Raw genomic sequence first — 17,175 nt, 5'->3', positions numbered from 1 at the left:
GGAAGGATGATCCTCATGGACATTGAACATGAGTTGAGAGCGATGGATCAGGCCAGGTTGATCACGGACGGCATCCACTTCGATAGTATAGAAGGACAGGCTCGGCTGAACAGAGTCTTCCAGGAAAGGTTGGATGAGCTGGAAGTGGAACTCTTCGACACAGGAGTGCTGAGGGAAGAAGGAGCATCGAGCGAAACGGTGATTACCACCTTTGTGCTCCCTAACCTGGAAACACGCTTGGGGACGGTCCCGGCCGTCACGAATTATAGACAACAGAGCTCCAGCGAACCAGGTCAAAGGACGGAGGTTCAAGACCGATTGGGAGAAGCACCCGTGAGGAGGACCATTCATCCTCGCAGAAGACTAGGACCTGTTAACCCATTCGAGGAGACAACCAGCACGTCTAGTTTAGACACGAGGTCGGAGACGACAAGTACCAGTCAAGAGGAGAGACGCCGGAGCAGAGGCTCGTTGATGTGGTCAAGGCCCATATCATCTCCCTGGCATGTATATATAGACGAGCTAATGAAGCTGGATCTCCAGAGGGTGAGCTTCATCGAAGATGCAAGGAGGATGCTGAATTATACTCGATAACATGCGTAGACTGGTTGATAGCCGCGAGCATAAACTTCAGTTCCACGACGGCCTTGAGATTTGCCGACTTAGAGGGACTGCCCTCTAATAACACGATGGGACCAGTGAATGCAAGACCACGGCAGGATGTGAGGTTGAATCATGATGACGGGAATCGAGAATCGAGAAGAAAGATCAGGAAGATTTTGACGACGAGAGCGCCGATTGGACAACATGTGAAGATGTTCAGTCAGCTGACGACACCCCCTGGTATGTAAAGGAAAGAATATACCCGAAATTAGTGAGTCAAGATGGCGATGTCCAAATATACGGCGGATTGAAAGCAATAAAGAAAGATGAGACCATCTTCGCCGCCTATGACAAAGCAGAAATAAGGAAGGCCAAGATCATGATAGTAGCGAATTCAGAGTTCGTGTATACTTCCAAGTCTCTGTTTTGGCCGGACGTCATAATGTTGACAGCGGTCGATTTGGACCTACTGCAAGCGGTATCTATGGCTATAGGGGTACAGAGACAGTCGGATATGAACCCAATCACGATCGTGTTTGCTGGCATCAATTACCATCTACACAGCAGAGGTTTTCTGAGCAGACTCAGAGATCCTGCAACGGCAGAGGATGCCGTGTGGCCAGCGATAAAAGACATCCTCGAGTCGATGGGTGAAGTGATAGATGCAACGAAGGAGGGGTCGTTCAACAAGGTGACACCGAGAATAGTGTTCGCGTTGTCTCCGGGGTATGCACATCTCGCGGATGGACTTAAATTCGTGTATGCGATCGTGACCTTACTGTCGGAAGGGAAATATGATGTGATCATATCGGCCGCAAATCGCATGATAGAGATGGAGAACCTGAGGCCACTCAGGGCTGAACTATCTGCAGTGTGGTCAGATATCTCGAACGCGATGAGAGGATTCAAGGACCATGCGTTGCACATGTTAGTGTTGGACGAGGTGCTGGGGTTGGAACTGTCCAATTTCAGTCGACAGCTCAAACTGAAACCAGGAATAGATGACGACCATCGAGTGGTAATAGCGATGTCCAACGACCTATGGTTCCGAGCAATGGAAGTGACAGGTAAGAATACCAGAAGGAAAAATTCCCAAGAAACTAGAGCTCAATTGGAGGCAATGGTTTTGAGAACTAAACCGGAAGCCAACAAGTGGCTACAACTAAGTCCTCGAGTAGCGGCATTGGGTGCAGATGCTTTCGAGCATGGCCTTGTGATGATCACAACGATCCATGCCTACTTGTTAAAGGAGGTGAACCTGGCGGAAAATGCTGAAGAGAAGACTGCTGAATTTGTAAACAGAAAGTGTCAGATTACCCTGGAAACTTTCTGGACCCGGGAGGTGAAGGGAAAGGAAGGCTTTGACTGGACGGACAGCATGCTGGAAGGGTTGAGAGCCGGATGGACCGCGTCCTTCTTGGCGAAAGTCTACCCGAAAGTCTCTCATTACTTGATAAAGGAATTCCTCCAAGCAGTAGTGGAAGTGTCAATAGTGGAACTACTAGCCTTGTTCGTGACATTTGGAGCAGAGAGTTTTGTAAAAGGACCGGCGATACTGCTCGCCGAAGGAATTCAGAACCTGCGGTTAGACGGGCTTCTAACACTGATTGCAATTACACACGGGAACTTGGGAAGACTATTGAAATTGACTCGTTGTCCAGAGCAGATGAGAGATAGAGAGTGAGGAGTTTGGATATGAAGAAATCCACGGACTCGTGGAACTTGAGACACACTCTTATCCAATATCTCTTGCAACAAAATCGCTTTGGGACAGGAGAGGATCAGACAATCGAAAGAGAGGAAGATGTTAGACGACATGTTGGGGGCATGCCCTTATTAACTGATCTGAGCTTGGCTATGAGGACCGATCCCTTAGCATTGATCAGAGGAGCCACAGAGTTTGTGACAGTGATCTATGGACCACCAGTCACGTTTGCGTTCCCTGACGTTAAGGTGGAGACGTACAGGGGGTCGGTGCTGCACCTGAACCTCATATCAGCAGTGGACTGTAGTGCACTAAACTGGTGTGAGCAGCATGTGTTGCGGGAGCTCATGAGCGAATATCTGTTGTTTGCGAAGATAGCAGAGCCAGAAATGACGGTCAGCAACTTTGACGACCACTTCTGTGATCGTATGGGGGAAGTAGAGAGAGGGCACGTCGAAGTGTTTCCGAAGCTCTGGAATCTGAGACCCTATGACAAAACGAATGGTGAAATGACCAGGGTTCCTCGTCTCACTGCAGCCTATCATAAGGTGAGAGAAGCGACGAAAGACTGGGGTGATTACGAGAAGCTGCCGGAGGCAATCACTGAATTCCCTCTAATAAGAAGAACGTTGCTCGGAGCAGTCTCCGTGGTACAAGCTCCTAGGTTAAGAGCATCTGAAACCAATGAGAGGAGAATAGAGCAATTTGTGGCAACGATAGATACAGTATACGCAATTTGCCTACATGGATCAAGCGACGAGGAGGCGAATAAGCAACGCTGCCACTCCCAAGCCTGGAGGATTTGACAAGGTGTGGTTGGGATTAGGCCTAGCGCCTATGAAGATGAGAGGCAGGACCGAGCTGCCTGAGCCCTACTTGATCCTGACTAGTGTGAAACCGGAGTTGACGGTAGTAGGAACGCTGCAGACGAGAACCTTCCTAGCACCCTTCGGTTGTGAGGAAATCAGAGTGGTCCATGGAGAAGAGGAAGATAGATCGGCCGGTACATTGATCATACCGAAGTTTCCGGAAGGAGTCGACATTGAAAAGCAAGGACCCTCACGCTCGAAGAGGGATAAGTCAGGAGGAGATGATGGATAGGGAGGAAGCCGTCAAACCGAAGAACCCATGCAACAAGATACATATCAAGCTGGTGGGGAAGATGACAGAGCATCGACAGGGGGAGTATCCAGCCTGGATTTCAATTTCCTCAGTGATTTTGAGAAAAACGCGGATACGCTGGAGGTGACTGAGCCAGCAGATGAAGGCATATCGACACTGGAGCCTCCGTCAGCCTTTACAGAAATGAAACAGAATTTGCCGGAGAGCAGCTCTCCTGGCAATTCAAGAAATAACGAACGAAGAATCCTTATGGAATCACCAAGAAGAAGAAGGATAGAGGGTTCAGCCAAAGTACCTTTCTTGGGAACGTTGCCCAAAGAAGAGTGGGAAGTACATCACCGAGACCATGAAAATAGGACGAGATGAAGATTGAACAGAGTGGCGTTCATGGAAGAAGTCTGGACAGTAGTGCAGAGCTACGGGACCCAGTTCATTTTGAAAATAGGTCTCAACCGACCATTGATGCGGGAGGTCCTTGACAAACTTGATGAGTGTGAAGGGAGATTGAGTGAGTTATTGATTGACTCAGCCACTGATGAAAGTGAGGCGAACTCTCCCATCAAGATGACGCCGCAGGACGATAAAGGATAGGTGGTGTATCTGTCAAGAACCAGGAAAGGGACGATGCGATCGAAAATGGTGATTGATAAGATCAACGAGATGAAAATGAAGTTAGGCAGCAGAGTGATGCCGAGAAGAGTAGGAAAGACGAAAGTGGATTCGGAGATATCGGTGAAAGCTGTCAATTCAGCGAAGAGAAAACGAGTCGAAGAGGTCATGGATTTGGGACAAGGCGATTATCAATTGTCTGGCTCTGATAAGATGTTGACTGATACAGCGATGGTGCCACCCATTCTCATGGCGGGGATAAAGTCAACAGGCTACAAATCCAAAAGGAGTGACCGCACTCTGACTGGAGCAACCTTAGAAATGGAGATACTTAGCCAATGTGGAGAGAGCACAATGAAAGACTTCAAGCCATCTCCTATGAATCACGGAAAAGGAAGTGTCGCAGGACATCTAGTACCAGTGGAGTATAACCGACTGACAGTATCGGAGGCTGTGTCGATAGATGAACCCGCCGGTGGATACATGGAAATGTTGGAGTACCGAAACTCGGCTAGAGGGTATGTGATGGCCCTGGAAGACAAGAGTGCCATGGAAGGTTATCTAGAGACAATGTTGCAAGGCACCACCCTCAAGCAGAAGGCGTACGGGAATCTAGCGTCGTCGGAGATACAGGCAGAAACGATGGAGCAATTGGTGAGCCTTCCATGGAAAGCAGTGGTGTTACGGTACTTCGAAGAAGAGATGAGGACTGCGCCGTGGATACACGCTCTCATGGCAGTACCTTATGTGAGAACCGAATTACAACTGAGGTTTGCCTGGTGCATTATGGGACTGACTCGCGAAGAGTACGATTCAGAAGAAAGGAAGAGGTCAAATGAATAGAAGGTTTTCCTTATGACGAACCTGAGGGATCTGATGATCCAAGAGGAGCAGCAGTAGCGTGTGCGAAGCGGAGAGACGCTCTCTGTTTCATTCGATTCATGATAGAACAGATTTCAGTACCAGCATTGAACACCTGTGTCAAGATGCTGAGGGAGGGCGATGAGCGAGCAAAATCCTTACTCTTGCTATCACTGCTGGATATGCATCAAAGTAAACCGATGAGGGTGAATATGAAAGAACCCGAGGAGTTAGAGCCCATGAGAAAGATAGAAGAAATCAGGAGAATTTCAAACAAGGAGCTGAGACTCACCAAAGAATCTATGGGGGCACTACCGAAGTCCAGTGAATACTGTGGACTAATCAAGAAGAAGTCGTACAGCTACGTATCCGGAGTCATAGGGATAGCGTACAACCCGTTCCTGAGTGAAGATATACGCGAGTGCTTCTTCGATTACGAGCAGGCAGTGTTGCTAAGATTCTGGACGTCGAGAATTGTGACGATTAAGAGCGCTACCAATCCTCAGATTAAATTGGGACTGATCTTGGAAGAAGAGGTGACTGCACCTTCCGTACCAAAATCCGATAAAAGAGTGGAATTTGAGTTGGGATTCTCAGCTGAATTACTGAGAACGAGTTTGATGGTAGTGTGGGAATTGATGAGGCCATCAAGGTGACCTAGTCCCAACGCTGACTCGATATTACGGGCGACACAAGACGTGCAGAGGGATCTGAATGCAGACAGTAACTTGCGTGACCTTAAAATCATATATAATAATAACGGCCTCTAGGAGCAACGGGGAAGATAAAGTGGAGTTGCCTGGCTGGGGACCAGAAGACTGGGTTAAACCTGGTAGCTGTCTGGCGGAAGTCTGTGGATAAGAAGGTCACGTTTGTGAAGGTCTGGATTGTGTGAGAACACTAGAGAGACCACACAAGCAATTGACGATATTGTTTGGGAATGTCGTGATGAAGACAAGGACGGAAACGGAACTGATCGCGGATTGCCATGGAGGAACCGAGGTGAATCTATTGACTGCACTAGGATTCTACAGCATGTTTGGTTCTTTAGAGTCACTATTGAATCTAGAACAGAGACATGAGATGGTCACTGCCATCAGTGTGGAAGTATTTCCAGGAGTTTTGCAAACCGAGCAGAAACACATAGGAAAATGGAGGGAAGCGATCGAGGAGGAAATGAACATCAGACACGGTGAGACTTATTGTAGACCATCAGGAGAACGGTATTTGGTGGGCTCGACATTGGCTTCAATGTGCAAGAGCAGATACCCGGTGCACTTCGTAACTGTGGTTGTGAATAGTACGAGAACGATCGTGGATCAAGCCTTCTCAGTGTCAAAGTGTGTGAGACTGAACATAATGTCCGAAAAATCTTATGAGTTGCTATGTAAGATGTTCTCAGCAGTTCCAGAGAGAACAAAGGAGGAGTTGGAATCATTACTGGGAAGGAAGTTCAAGGGATACGTGAGTGGGAACTTCAGTGACTTTGAGAGACAGAAACAGAGAGGATCAACCGTTACAGATTACAATACAGTAGACGAGAATGATGAAGTTCACCGAGTGATGATGGAAGTGGAACCATTACTGGAAGCTTCGGGAAAACGTAATTGGAGGAGCATCATGTTGACACATGACGAGTTTCCCTGCCACTGCTTGCTGCAGACTTGGTGGTATCCCGGGCGTAGTAATCTGGTGTTGATCTGGGACTCTGGAGAGCTGCTCTCCATGGGTTTACCAGACTCATCACAGCCCATAACAATAGTGATAGTGGGAGTTATGATGGCGATACGATGGCTGGAAGCTCATGTAAGAGAGAACAATAGACAGGAAGCGCCAACCAGAGAACAGTTGCAGAAGTTGGAATGTATGAAAGATTTAGATCTTTTTGAGACAATGTGCAAGATTCTAAACATTCCGATGGAAGTGAAGAAGATATGGGCAAGAAGACGATTGATGCCATGGTTCAGAGCTAACATGACTGCATGGTTGTACGAATATGCTAAGAAGCATATGTCGAAGCACGGCAGAGTGTAATGTGAATATCAGCTGGACATTGGAGCGGGAGCCTTCAAGCGAGCTTTCGTGACTCATCGGAATGCAGTGACCACCGCTGTGAAAAGAATTTCCAGGACAAGTGAACGTAGTGGAAAGGAGAAGGCGGAGATGTTGAAGGAAGATTTGGAGAGAAATGTGACGTTGTGTCTCCACAACAGCTTCTGCAGGAACAGAGAATCTAACGTGGATCCCCTACCTTGTTGCAAACAGAGGGTAGAAGAGCAGAAGTGTTGGAGGACTGCTTCCAACAGCGTCAGAATAGCCAACGATGTGTTGCAAGACACAGAGACTGAAAGTGCAGAGTCAGTATCACAGGAGGAAGAGATGGAACATTGACGAATGGTCGAAAGAACAAGGCAAAAAGAAGAAAAATTAGAAGAACTTACAAGTTTTAGAACTTCTAAACGACGAAAAGATAAAAAACAAAGAAATGACGAAATAGAAGAAGTTAAAACTCAGAATTGTTTTATGTGTGTGAAAAAACTCAAGTGAGAAACCAAGCAACCAAGTTGTAATTGAAAACTGAAACATTTAGTTGAGTTTTGAACATTAAAGAATTTGTTGTCTTTATAAATTTGCATTTTGATTTTTAGTTAAGTGGCTTTAGAGACACTTATAATTTGTTTAGAAAGGCTTGAGTGAAAAGTATGTTTAAATATTCCAGCCTGCATGATTGTTTTTAATCAATTAGGACGACTGATCACTTTGTGGTGACATGAAAGACTTGGATAATCTCTTGAAGAGGGAGATTGTTTCATTGTGCTTTCTAACCTCAGAATTTCTTAGTTTTGATATTCAGGACAATAACAAGCAAGATTTCCGAAGGGAAGGAGCATAGTAAGATAATTTTAGCTTGTTGGTTGGCAGGACTGTTCTGCAAACCAACATCTTATAAATCTAGGAGAAAAAGTTTTTAATCAGGACATTGACATTGGAAGTCAGAAAAGATGTTTTTATCTTAGGTCATATCCTCAAGGTGCAGATTAATGAAAAAATTTGAAGGTTATAGTGATGTAGTATGATGCCATTTATATTCTGCAGTGAGTCGATGTGACGCGGATAAAAGTAATTTCGTGCATTTTGTAAATTCTGTTCGATGACACTGTACCAATTTTACGAACATTGCGAGATTCAATGAGAACATTGACCGGACTGTCCGGGGAGTATGTGACATTCGACCAGAATGTGCCAAAATGCAGAATCTGAAATCTCGAGTTTTTAGCAGCGAACCTTCCGAATTGGCAAATTGGAGGGAATAAGAACGTTATTCGAACGATTGGACAAATCGTGAAGGCTAAAGGATTCGGAAATTCCTAAATTTTAAATTTTCGAAGTGATGACGTAACAATTCTCAGAAACGTCAAAAACGGCCATTTTGGCAGAAAAACCGAAAAGCAACACAACAACATTAGTGGCGATAGCGATAACAACGAAGATTGTGATTGAAAAACAACAGCGAATTGCAGAAGTAGCAGAGACCGCTCCGAGTTGCAACTATTGTGTCGCTACAATAGTTGCAAGGCCGTTGCGAACAACGGTGAAGGGTGGAAGACAGCCTTCCGGAAGGAAGATAAGACTCTTATTTCCCTGGATTCGAGAATCCGGAGGGGTCTCGGGACTGGAACTTTTATCATCTTATATAAACTTTTAGCTTCCCTGCCATGCCCTGAGTTGAATTTAATTAACATCTGAATTCATTTTGATAAGGATGAGAAGCTAGGAGTTGGGGGAAAGGGTTGATCCATCTTCGATGGAGATGGTGATTTTTATCTACTGAACAAAAACAATAATAATTCAATAAGTAGTAGTAGCCCTGTTTTTAGGAGTGACCTTGTGGTCTGGGGACACTGAGACCCAGCCATGAGCTCACTATTTCTGCATGTAATCTAGTTAAATTGAGCGTTCTGGTCGAAGCCGGAGAACAGTAACGTTTTTGTCGACCCGATGTTAGAAAGACCACCAAAAGAACTGGCTTTGTTAGAGACGGTTAAAGCATGTAAAGCTCTGTTTAGACGTTGGCCAGTCGTTTTAGGACCTAGCTTTATTTTCCGTTGATATGTATCTTCCGGGAGAATGTTACAGAGGTTGCAGGAGCAGAGGGAATGGATGCGGTCTTATGAAGCGCTTAAGGCTTGGGAGGAGATCGTAATTAGCTCCGATGATGAAGAGGCACTGTTGAAACAGATTGCGGTGTCAGATGCGTCTGGGCTCAGTACTTCGAAGGCGAAAAACGCGAGATGAGCAGGTGGCTCAATGGGGATTTCTAGAGTCTTGAGTCTTGAGAGGGAAGGAAAGGGGCTCGAGGGTGAACTCGGATGAAATCTGGGTTCACGAAAAAGAAATTTTAACGAATGAGGTATTGTTATTAATATGCTATATCTATTATATAAATCAAAATGCTGCATGACAATTTCCTGATTGAATGGGACAAAATGAATTTTAAAATTAGAAGCTTGCAAAGCCGAAAACTCAAAGGTGCAGGTGTCTTTAGATTTTGATTGCTGTTTGGCGATAGTGTGAAAACTTTATATGGTTGTGAATTTTGGGGTGTAGACAAACTTAAGTCTGCTGCAAAGTTCTGTAAATGACCACTGGCACTGTACCTTGAGCAACACTCGAAATTCTGGGGATTCACTGACAGACGGCAGCACGCGATCTTGAGTCCGGGGAGTATGTGCCAGTCGGTCAAATTTGTAAGTTTGACCTTGAGCAGTGTGGAGAAAAACATGATTTTGGGGTCAAATTGAATTTTTCAAAAATTCGAATTGCATATTCTGAAAATATCAGAAATAAAATCAGAACGATCGAATTACATTTGCGGGAAAGTGGCAAATTAAAACAGCGGGAAATTGCTATTCGCAATTTCCGTCATCAAAATAAGCACGAGAGTAGAGCTGTCTTATTCTTGACAGAAGACAGAAAGTAATCACCAGTGAAGAGAGAGTGAATTCAAGTGGATCAGAAAGAACCTTCGGTGGAAAGCTGGACAACCGAAGTCTCCCAATGGTCCAGACCCAAAACTCGTTTCTTGAGCTAAAACTGATTTGTTACAAACTTCTCGAGTTAAACTTAATGACCCATCAATTCTAGAGTTACTTACTAGTTAAATTACCTCTAATTCTCGAGTGTGCTGGTATGTGAGTACTCAATTTAATTTTCTTGAGTGTGTTTTATGATTGTTATGTTGAGATAAGGCGAGTTTTAGGTTGATCCATCTGAAATGGATCAAATTTCCACTCTCTAATAAAAAGTAACTGTACGGATTGTTCCGACCCTGTTTTTAACGGCGTTCGTGTATTTTGGGTATTTTGAGACCTAAGTATGGCGACGTTCTTATTTTCTAGAGTGGGGGGTAATTTGGTAGTGGCCTTTAAGCTGTAACGGGTTCCAGTCTTATGTCGCAAGTGAACCAAATTGGCTCCGACCGTTTTGAGGCAGAAACAACAAGAGATAGTGTCCCTGAATCTTGAGCCAATGGTTATAGGGCCTATTTTTCTTAAGCCTCATATGTGACCGTAGTAGGCCACTGTTACAAATCCCGACCCCTCATTGTCGCCCATGAATATATCCCACCTATAGAAATCCCAATATTAGAAATCATTCACAATACTAATCATAGGCACAAGCTTTTTAACCTCATTCAACACACCAATCACGAGTTTTCCGTTGGCACCGAAGAACTAAACACCATAAAAGCACCTCAATTGCTTTGGCCACTGCTCGAAACTAAAAATATCATCCACATATTAGCAAAATTACTAACCACATCAGATTCAATACACGATATCTTCCCTCATGGCATCTTCCCCGATGCATAGGTAAAAATGAATTAAATAACTTATAACTAATAAATTTAAAACAAGCTAATCATTTTTTATTAAATGTTTTTTTTTGTCTTAAGATCACCATCATCTTTAAACAGAAAACAGAAATAAAAAACTGAAAACTCTTTTATAAATTATAAACTTTGTATTGCAATTTTTTTTATAGATTATAAACTTTTATTAAAAAACAGCAATAAAAGACGCAGTAAAATTTCTTCTCTACAGCAGTAAAATCATCTATAAATTCTTTTCTCTAATGCAGTAAATCTAAAGACACTGAAAAAAATTTAACAATTTCAATCCCCACAAAGCAGTAAACTTAAAATTTTCAGCAGTAAATTTAAACAAATGTCAGCAGTACTAACCTTTTTAAGAATCGATCGCACACAAATTCCCTCCACACTCGCACAGCTCGTCCACGACGAATTGTTTAAAATAATTTTTTCAAGTTTTAACTTTCACTTATAACAACTCAAACTAATAATAACAATTTCAAACTTTCTTTCAACCCGGTTGAAAAGGAACTATATGATAATCCCAACTAAACAACGCAGCTTACTAAACACCATAAACCACAAACTAACAGCATGACTAAGAAAAGAAAACCCACAGTACCCAAACCAGATTCAACCAGCTAAAAGAACCGATAATTTATTTTTTTGAAGACTATTGATAAAAAGTCTTAAAACGACCATAAAACACCAATAAGTCGAAAGACAAACCCAAACCAAACAATTTGATTTTTGAGAAAATGACACAACCAAAACATCAAGAGGAAAAAACTAGTAACAAACATAATATAAAAGGATAACACAAAACAGGACCCCATAAAAAACCAGCAAGCAATCATACCCTCACTCCTGGCCTAACCCACCAGTAGAGGACGTCCTGAGCATGCTTAATAGCCGGCCTAACCCAACGAGCTAGAGCCCAAGCTTTGTGAAACACTCCTTATTTTTGTTAAGAGGTACTAAGTGTGAGTAACTCTTTTAAAATCACTGAACTAAAAATTAAAAGCTTTTGCGATAAAAAAAATCAAAAATCAAAACTGAAGAGAAAACTAACCAAACAATTTTTATGTAAATTATCTAGTTTAGTATTATAGATCATAAACAATCACGAAAGACGAGCATCAAACAGCTAAGACGACCTCATCACCCTCAACACAAAGAATGCCAACCGATATGCCGCTCACAATCACAACTCAAAGGATTTGAAGTACGACTTGACTTCGAAGCAGGGAATTCATTGAAACAGACCAATGACCACCTCAAAATTCCAGTATACGTACAGATCCGAGTTGCAAGGCATTCCCTCCAAACTCGAGCTTCACGCCATTCCCAATCCAAATCGAAACACAGTTCTCCACACCGACCAAGAACAGACGATCATAACAAACCCTTTGGAAATCAGATTGATTTGTTGACGGTCTCAGTCATCGAGAACGGAAATGAAATGTTGCTCGTGAAATACAAACAATCATCGTCCATCCTCCATTATGGAAGGAAGTCAAAAAGAACAAAAACTCTGTAAACCCCGGATGGGTGAAACCTGATCCAAACTATATATTATTATTGGTTATAAATTAGATATCTTATCCCTATAAAATTTTAAAGACTAACCAATCACACTCCATCTAACTAACAAACCACTTTTTTTAAGTGCTGAAATTACTTGTAATTTCAGCACCAGAGCATTTTGAATTTAATTTACAACTCAGTTGCTTTCTCCAAGAGACCGACTCGTAACAAACCAGTATACTCTAGATCTAATGAGACTTAGAGATATAAGAGTAAGATTAAGATCGGTATTAGACTAAGAAGCTGCACGAATCTATCCCGCCGAAAATAAGATAGCGTGACGGGCAGACGGTGTACCCTATCTGAAATTACTCTATGAGTTAATCTAAAGGTCATAACTCAATTTCTTTTAAAACAGGATGATGAAAACTCTGATATAAAACTATAATTTACCATAAAACTTTATATTACGATTTAATATAAAATACAAAAGTATGGACTATTTTGCAAATATAAGGAAAAGTTGATAGTTTGTTATAAAATAATATAATAGAACATATTATAATTTAACACAACAAAAATAATAATAAAAAATTATATAATATAAAATAATATAAAAAATATGAAATATTATGTTTCAAATCAAACACTATTATATATTAAAACATATTATACAAATAATACAATATCATTTATTACAAAATTAAATAAAGTATCGTAATATAATTTAAAATAAAAAATGATATGAAAGAAAGTAAAACAACATAATGAAAAAAAAAATTGATATAAAACAAAATCAAATAAAATAATATAGAATATATAAAATCATATTAAAAGAATATAACAAAATACCACGATAAAAAATTGATAAATGAAATTATAAATAATATAATATAAAATAAAATAACGTAAAATAACATGATATAACAGAATATAATTTAAAACAAAATAAAATATTATAAATTAAAATGATATTAAAATGATGTGACCTGACATAATATTTTGTAATAAAATGTATTCTAAGATAAAATATAATAAAATAAATTTAGTAAATGCATAAAAAATCATATAATGAAAAAAATTAAAATGTACAATAACTTAATTTAAAAGAATGATGTTTATTGATATGATGCAATATAATACAAAATAATGTAATATATTAAAAAATAAAATAAAATATTTTAATATATCTTTCCTGATAACATTATTTAAAATGAAAAATTGTAAAAACTATAATATAATCTAAAAAGAATGATTTTTAATTAATTAAAAATCAGTTTATTTAATGTAAACAAATTTAAAAAATATATTTAAGTATATAATCATGAAGTAAAAAAGTAGTTTGAATTAAAAATAAAAAAAACAAATTGATTAAAAGTAGTCAGAAATCAAATTAATACACCATGATATAAAAAACAATATAATTGAGTGCAATATAATAATATAACATAATGTAAAGAAATAGATTATAAAATAATATAATAAAAGGTAAAATGAAATATTAGAATTGAGAATGTTATAACCTAATATAAAACGATATGTTATAATATTTAAAATGATATAAGTTAAAGCATAATTTAATATAATTTAAATCAGCACAATATAAATTAATATAAAACAATACCAATAAAATAATTTGAAGTAAAAAAATGATTTCAAAACTTTTTAGTATAATTTTATTTAATTTAAGAAGTATATAAAAAGAGATAGTTTAAAATGATATCTTATAATAGTATAAACTAATGTTTCAAAAGTACACTATAGTAAAATCATTTAAAATATAAAAATTTAATTAAAAAACTTAAAGAACAAAATTAACGTAATATATAAAAGTATTGAATGGAATCGCATATTACAATTTATTTCAATTTAACTAAAATAATAAAAAAACATATAAAAAAATATAAAGTATTAAAAAACAATAGAATTTAATATAATAAAAATTTCATAAAGAAATATAAAATAAAATAGTATAATACGATGAAAATTAAAGTCATATAATTTGAAGTAGTATTTTATATTGTAATACCGTACGTATATTATATCATATGAACGAGTCAAATGAGGAAATCAAAAATTTTTTCCATTATTTTTTTTACTTTGGCATAAAAACTCAATATCTCCCGTTACTTTGCTATACAGAAATACAAAAATTTTTCAGCTGTCGCTCAGAATTGGATAATTTTCTTTTCACTGTCGCAAAAAGGTGCTGTTTTTGTTGTCTATTTGTTAACGTCAGCTTCGTTCGGCGCCAAGATGACCTCCGAATGTTCAAAAGACAGTTTTCATCCAATCCAATTGCGAAAAACAGTGTTAGTTTTCTTCGAACATACAAAAGCCGCTGGACAATTTCGCAGACTACTGAAGGTTTTGCAGGCGTAAATATCGTTCAGCAGTTTTTAGCTGGAGTTTTTTGATGTTTTCCCACTAAAAGGTTCAATAATTAGGTTCCTATGCCTAGGAAATTAAAAACAGAACCGAAAATACATGAAAAATTTCACTTTTTGGCAAACTAGCCCGGAAGCTTAATCATTTAGATTGACAAGATTGCTGACATTCAGTGACCATTGCATAAAGGCTCAACTCGTATTTTGCACAGTACGTAGGATTTAACAACCGGTAGTACTTTTAACAACCAGTAAACGATTTCATCTGTTTTAAACTTTTGGATTTAATAATCGTTTTACGAATCAGGTTCGCTAAATGCGTGATGCTAGTGTTGTAATTTAGTATTTTAGTATGTTGTAACCTTGACTTTTAATGTTTAATCAAGTACCAGTTAATGTACACTCTACGAAGTCCATTGGACTTCGAGTCACTAGTTGCTCTTTTTAGACTACAGTCAGTTTTAATTCACACACTACTTTTTATTCTGTTTTAATCTTAGTTATATATCTTAGTTACCAGTGGTAAACCTATACTTTTATTATGGCGCAGTCAACTACTGATTCGAACCTGCTGGGAATACCCGCCTTTTGGCCGAACCACACGTTAGAATCTCTCACCCATTGGAACAACTGGATAGACCAATTCCATCTGGCTATCATTGCAAAGGAAAATCTAGACATAGATAATCTTAAAGAACCAGTGGAAGGGGAGACGACGTTACCGATCCTAGAAGGCGCCCAGGAGTCAGAATTTGACCAACAGAGGAAAGCTAGGTAGGCCAGGAATACAGAAGTAATGCGAGTCTACGAACACGCAGAAGAGAAAAGACTAGCAGAAGAGAAACGGAAGTTCGGAGGAATGAGGAGATATGAGGCCGACAAAAAAGTAAGATCAATTCTGTACTTGGCCCTAGGAGCGGAAGAAAAAAGAGTTTTCGCCGAAAAACATCCAAGGGTAAAAGTCCTAGGAATCTCATTCAAAGAATATTACGAACTGCTAGAATCGGCTTTTATCAAACCAACTAATATAACGTTTGAGCGATACAAACTATTGAACAGGAAACAAAAGGATAGAGAATCCTACGAACACTTTTAGGGCGCATTATCAGATTTAGCAAGATCGTGTGAAATTGGAATCAATAATGCAGAACAGGAGTGGATTAGAGACGTATTTATTTTTAACATGAAAAATGGTGACTTACAACGTAGACTACTTTCGGAAACCCTCAATCCAATGGTTGCACTCAACCAAGCAATCATCGACGAAAAAGGCTATTATAATCACCTGAAACTAACAAATATGACTAGATCTTTCAACACGACAGGAAGTAGCGGTAGAGTGTACAAAAATTTTAATAATGTCAAAAAGGAACCAAGCCTGAACATTGAAAGATAAAATACTTGGATGAAATGCGGGAATGCGTTTACCAAGGGTCATCTGAATGTGTGTCCGGCGAAAAAAAAATTGTTTGTAATATCTGTAAATATAAAGGACATTTTGGAAGACAATGTAAATCGAAAGGAAGAAAACCCGCTGTAAATACTGTAGATGAAACTGTAAATAGTCAGAATTGTTCATATTCCCCAGAATACCTCAAGCAAGAAGCGGAGAGAACTTTTGCGGAGCAATCAACGCGTGGACCGAAGAGGGGATAAGTGACAACGATGACTATTCCACTCTTAACATCAGAACAATATACGATACTAATGGCTTGGAAACCAAGAAATTAGTCAACATCGGACTGGGAGACGATGCGATAGTTAACTTGAACATTCCAGTGGATTCTGCAAGCCCAGTGAGCTTCCTGAAGCAAAACGTCCTACCTGAATTGAAGTTGAGAAATCCACAATTGAAAATACAATCGGTAGAGAAGAAAACTAGGTAACTATACTGCGGATTTACCAACGACACAATCAACATCATCGGGAAAGTGATAGTAGGATTACAATCCAATGGATGGATCGCCGACAAAACCCCATTTTTTATCAAATCTAGACATGAGAAGAACATCCTGGGAAACGACAATCTACCGAGAATTGGAATCGAGATAGCTCAACGACAGCCTCTACTACCCGTCAAAAACATATCACGCCCAGAGGTGTGTAATTTAAACAATAATTCGGACATAATTCTTAATCTGTAAGAGGAGTACAAAAAATTATTTAACAGAGTTGGGAAAATACCATTGGACAGAAAAATTACACATTTTCACTCTCCATTCAAACCTATCCAAACCAAAGGTGGAAGAGTTCCCCTGCATTTACTAGTTAATGTAAAGATGAAACTAAATAGAATGGAAAAAGAGGGGCATATTGTGAAGCTAAACAAATGCGATGAAGATTGCTTCATAAGTCCAATAGTGATTACAAGAAAAAAAGACGGTAGCATTAAGTTGGCATTAGACTGCAAACTATTAAATAACCAGATATTCAAGAACAAAGATCAAATGCCAAACATACATGAACTGATAGACAACATAGCGCTCCAA

Source organism: Symsagittifera roscoffensis, chromosome 10, assembly GCF_963678635.1.
Source record: "Symsagittifera roscoffensis chromosome 10, txSymRosc1.1, whole genome shotgun sequence".
Classification (NCBI taxonomy): Eukaryota; Metazoa; Xenacoelomorpha; order Acoela; family Convolutidae; genus Symsagittifera; species Symsagittifera roscoffensis.
The sequence above is the reverse complement of the archived record's forward strand: the minus strand, read 5'-3'. Positions refer to the sequence as shown.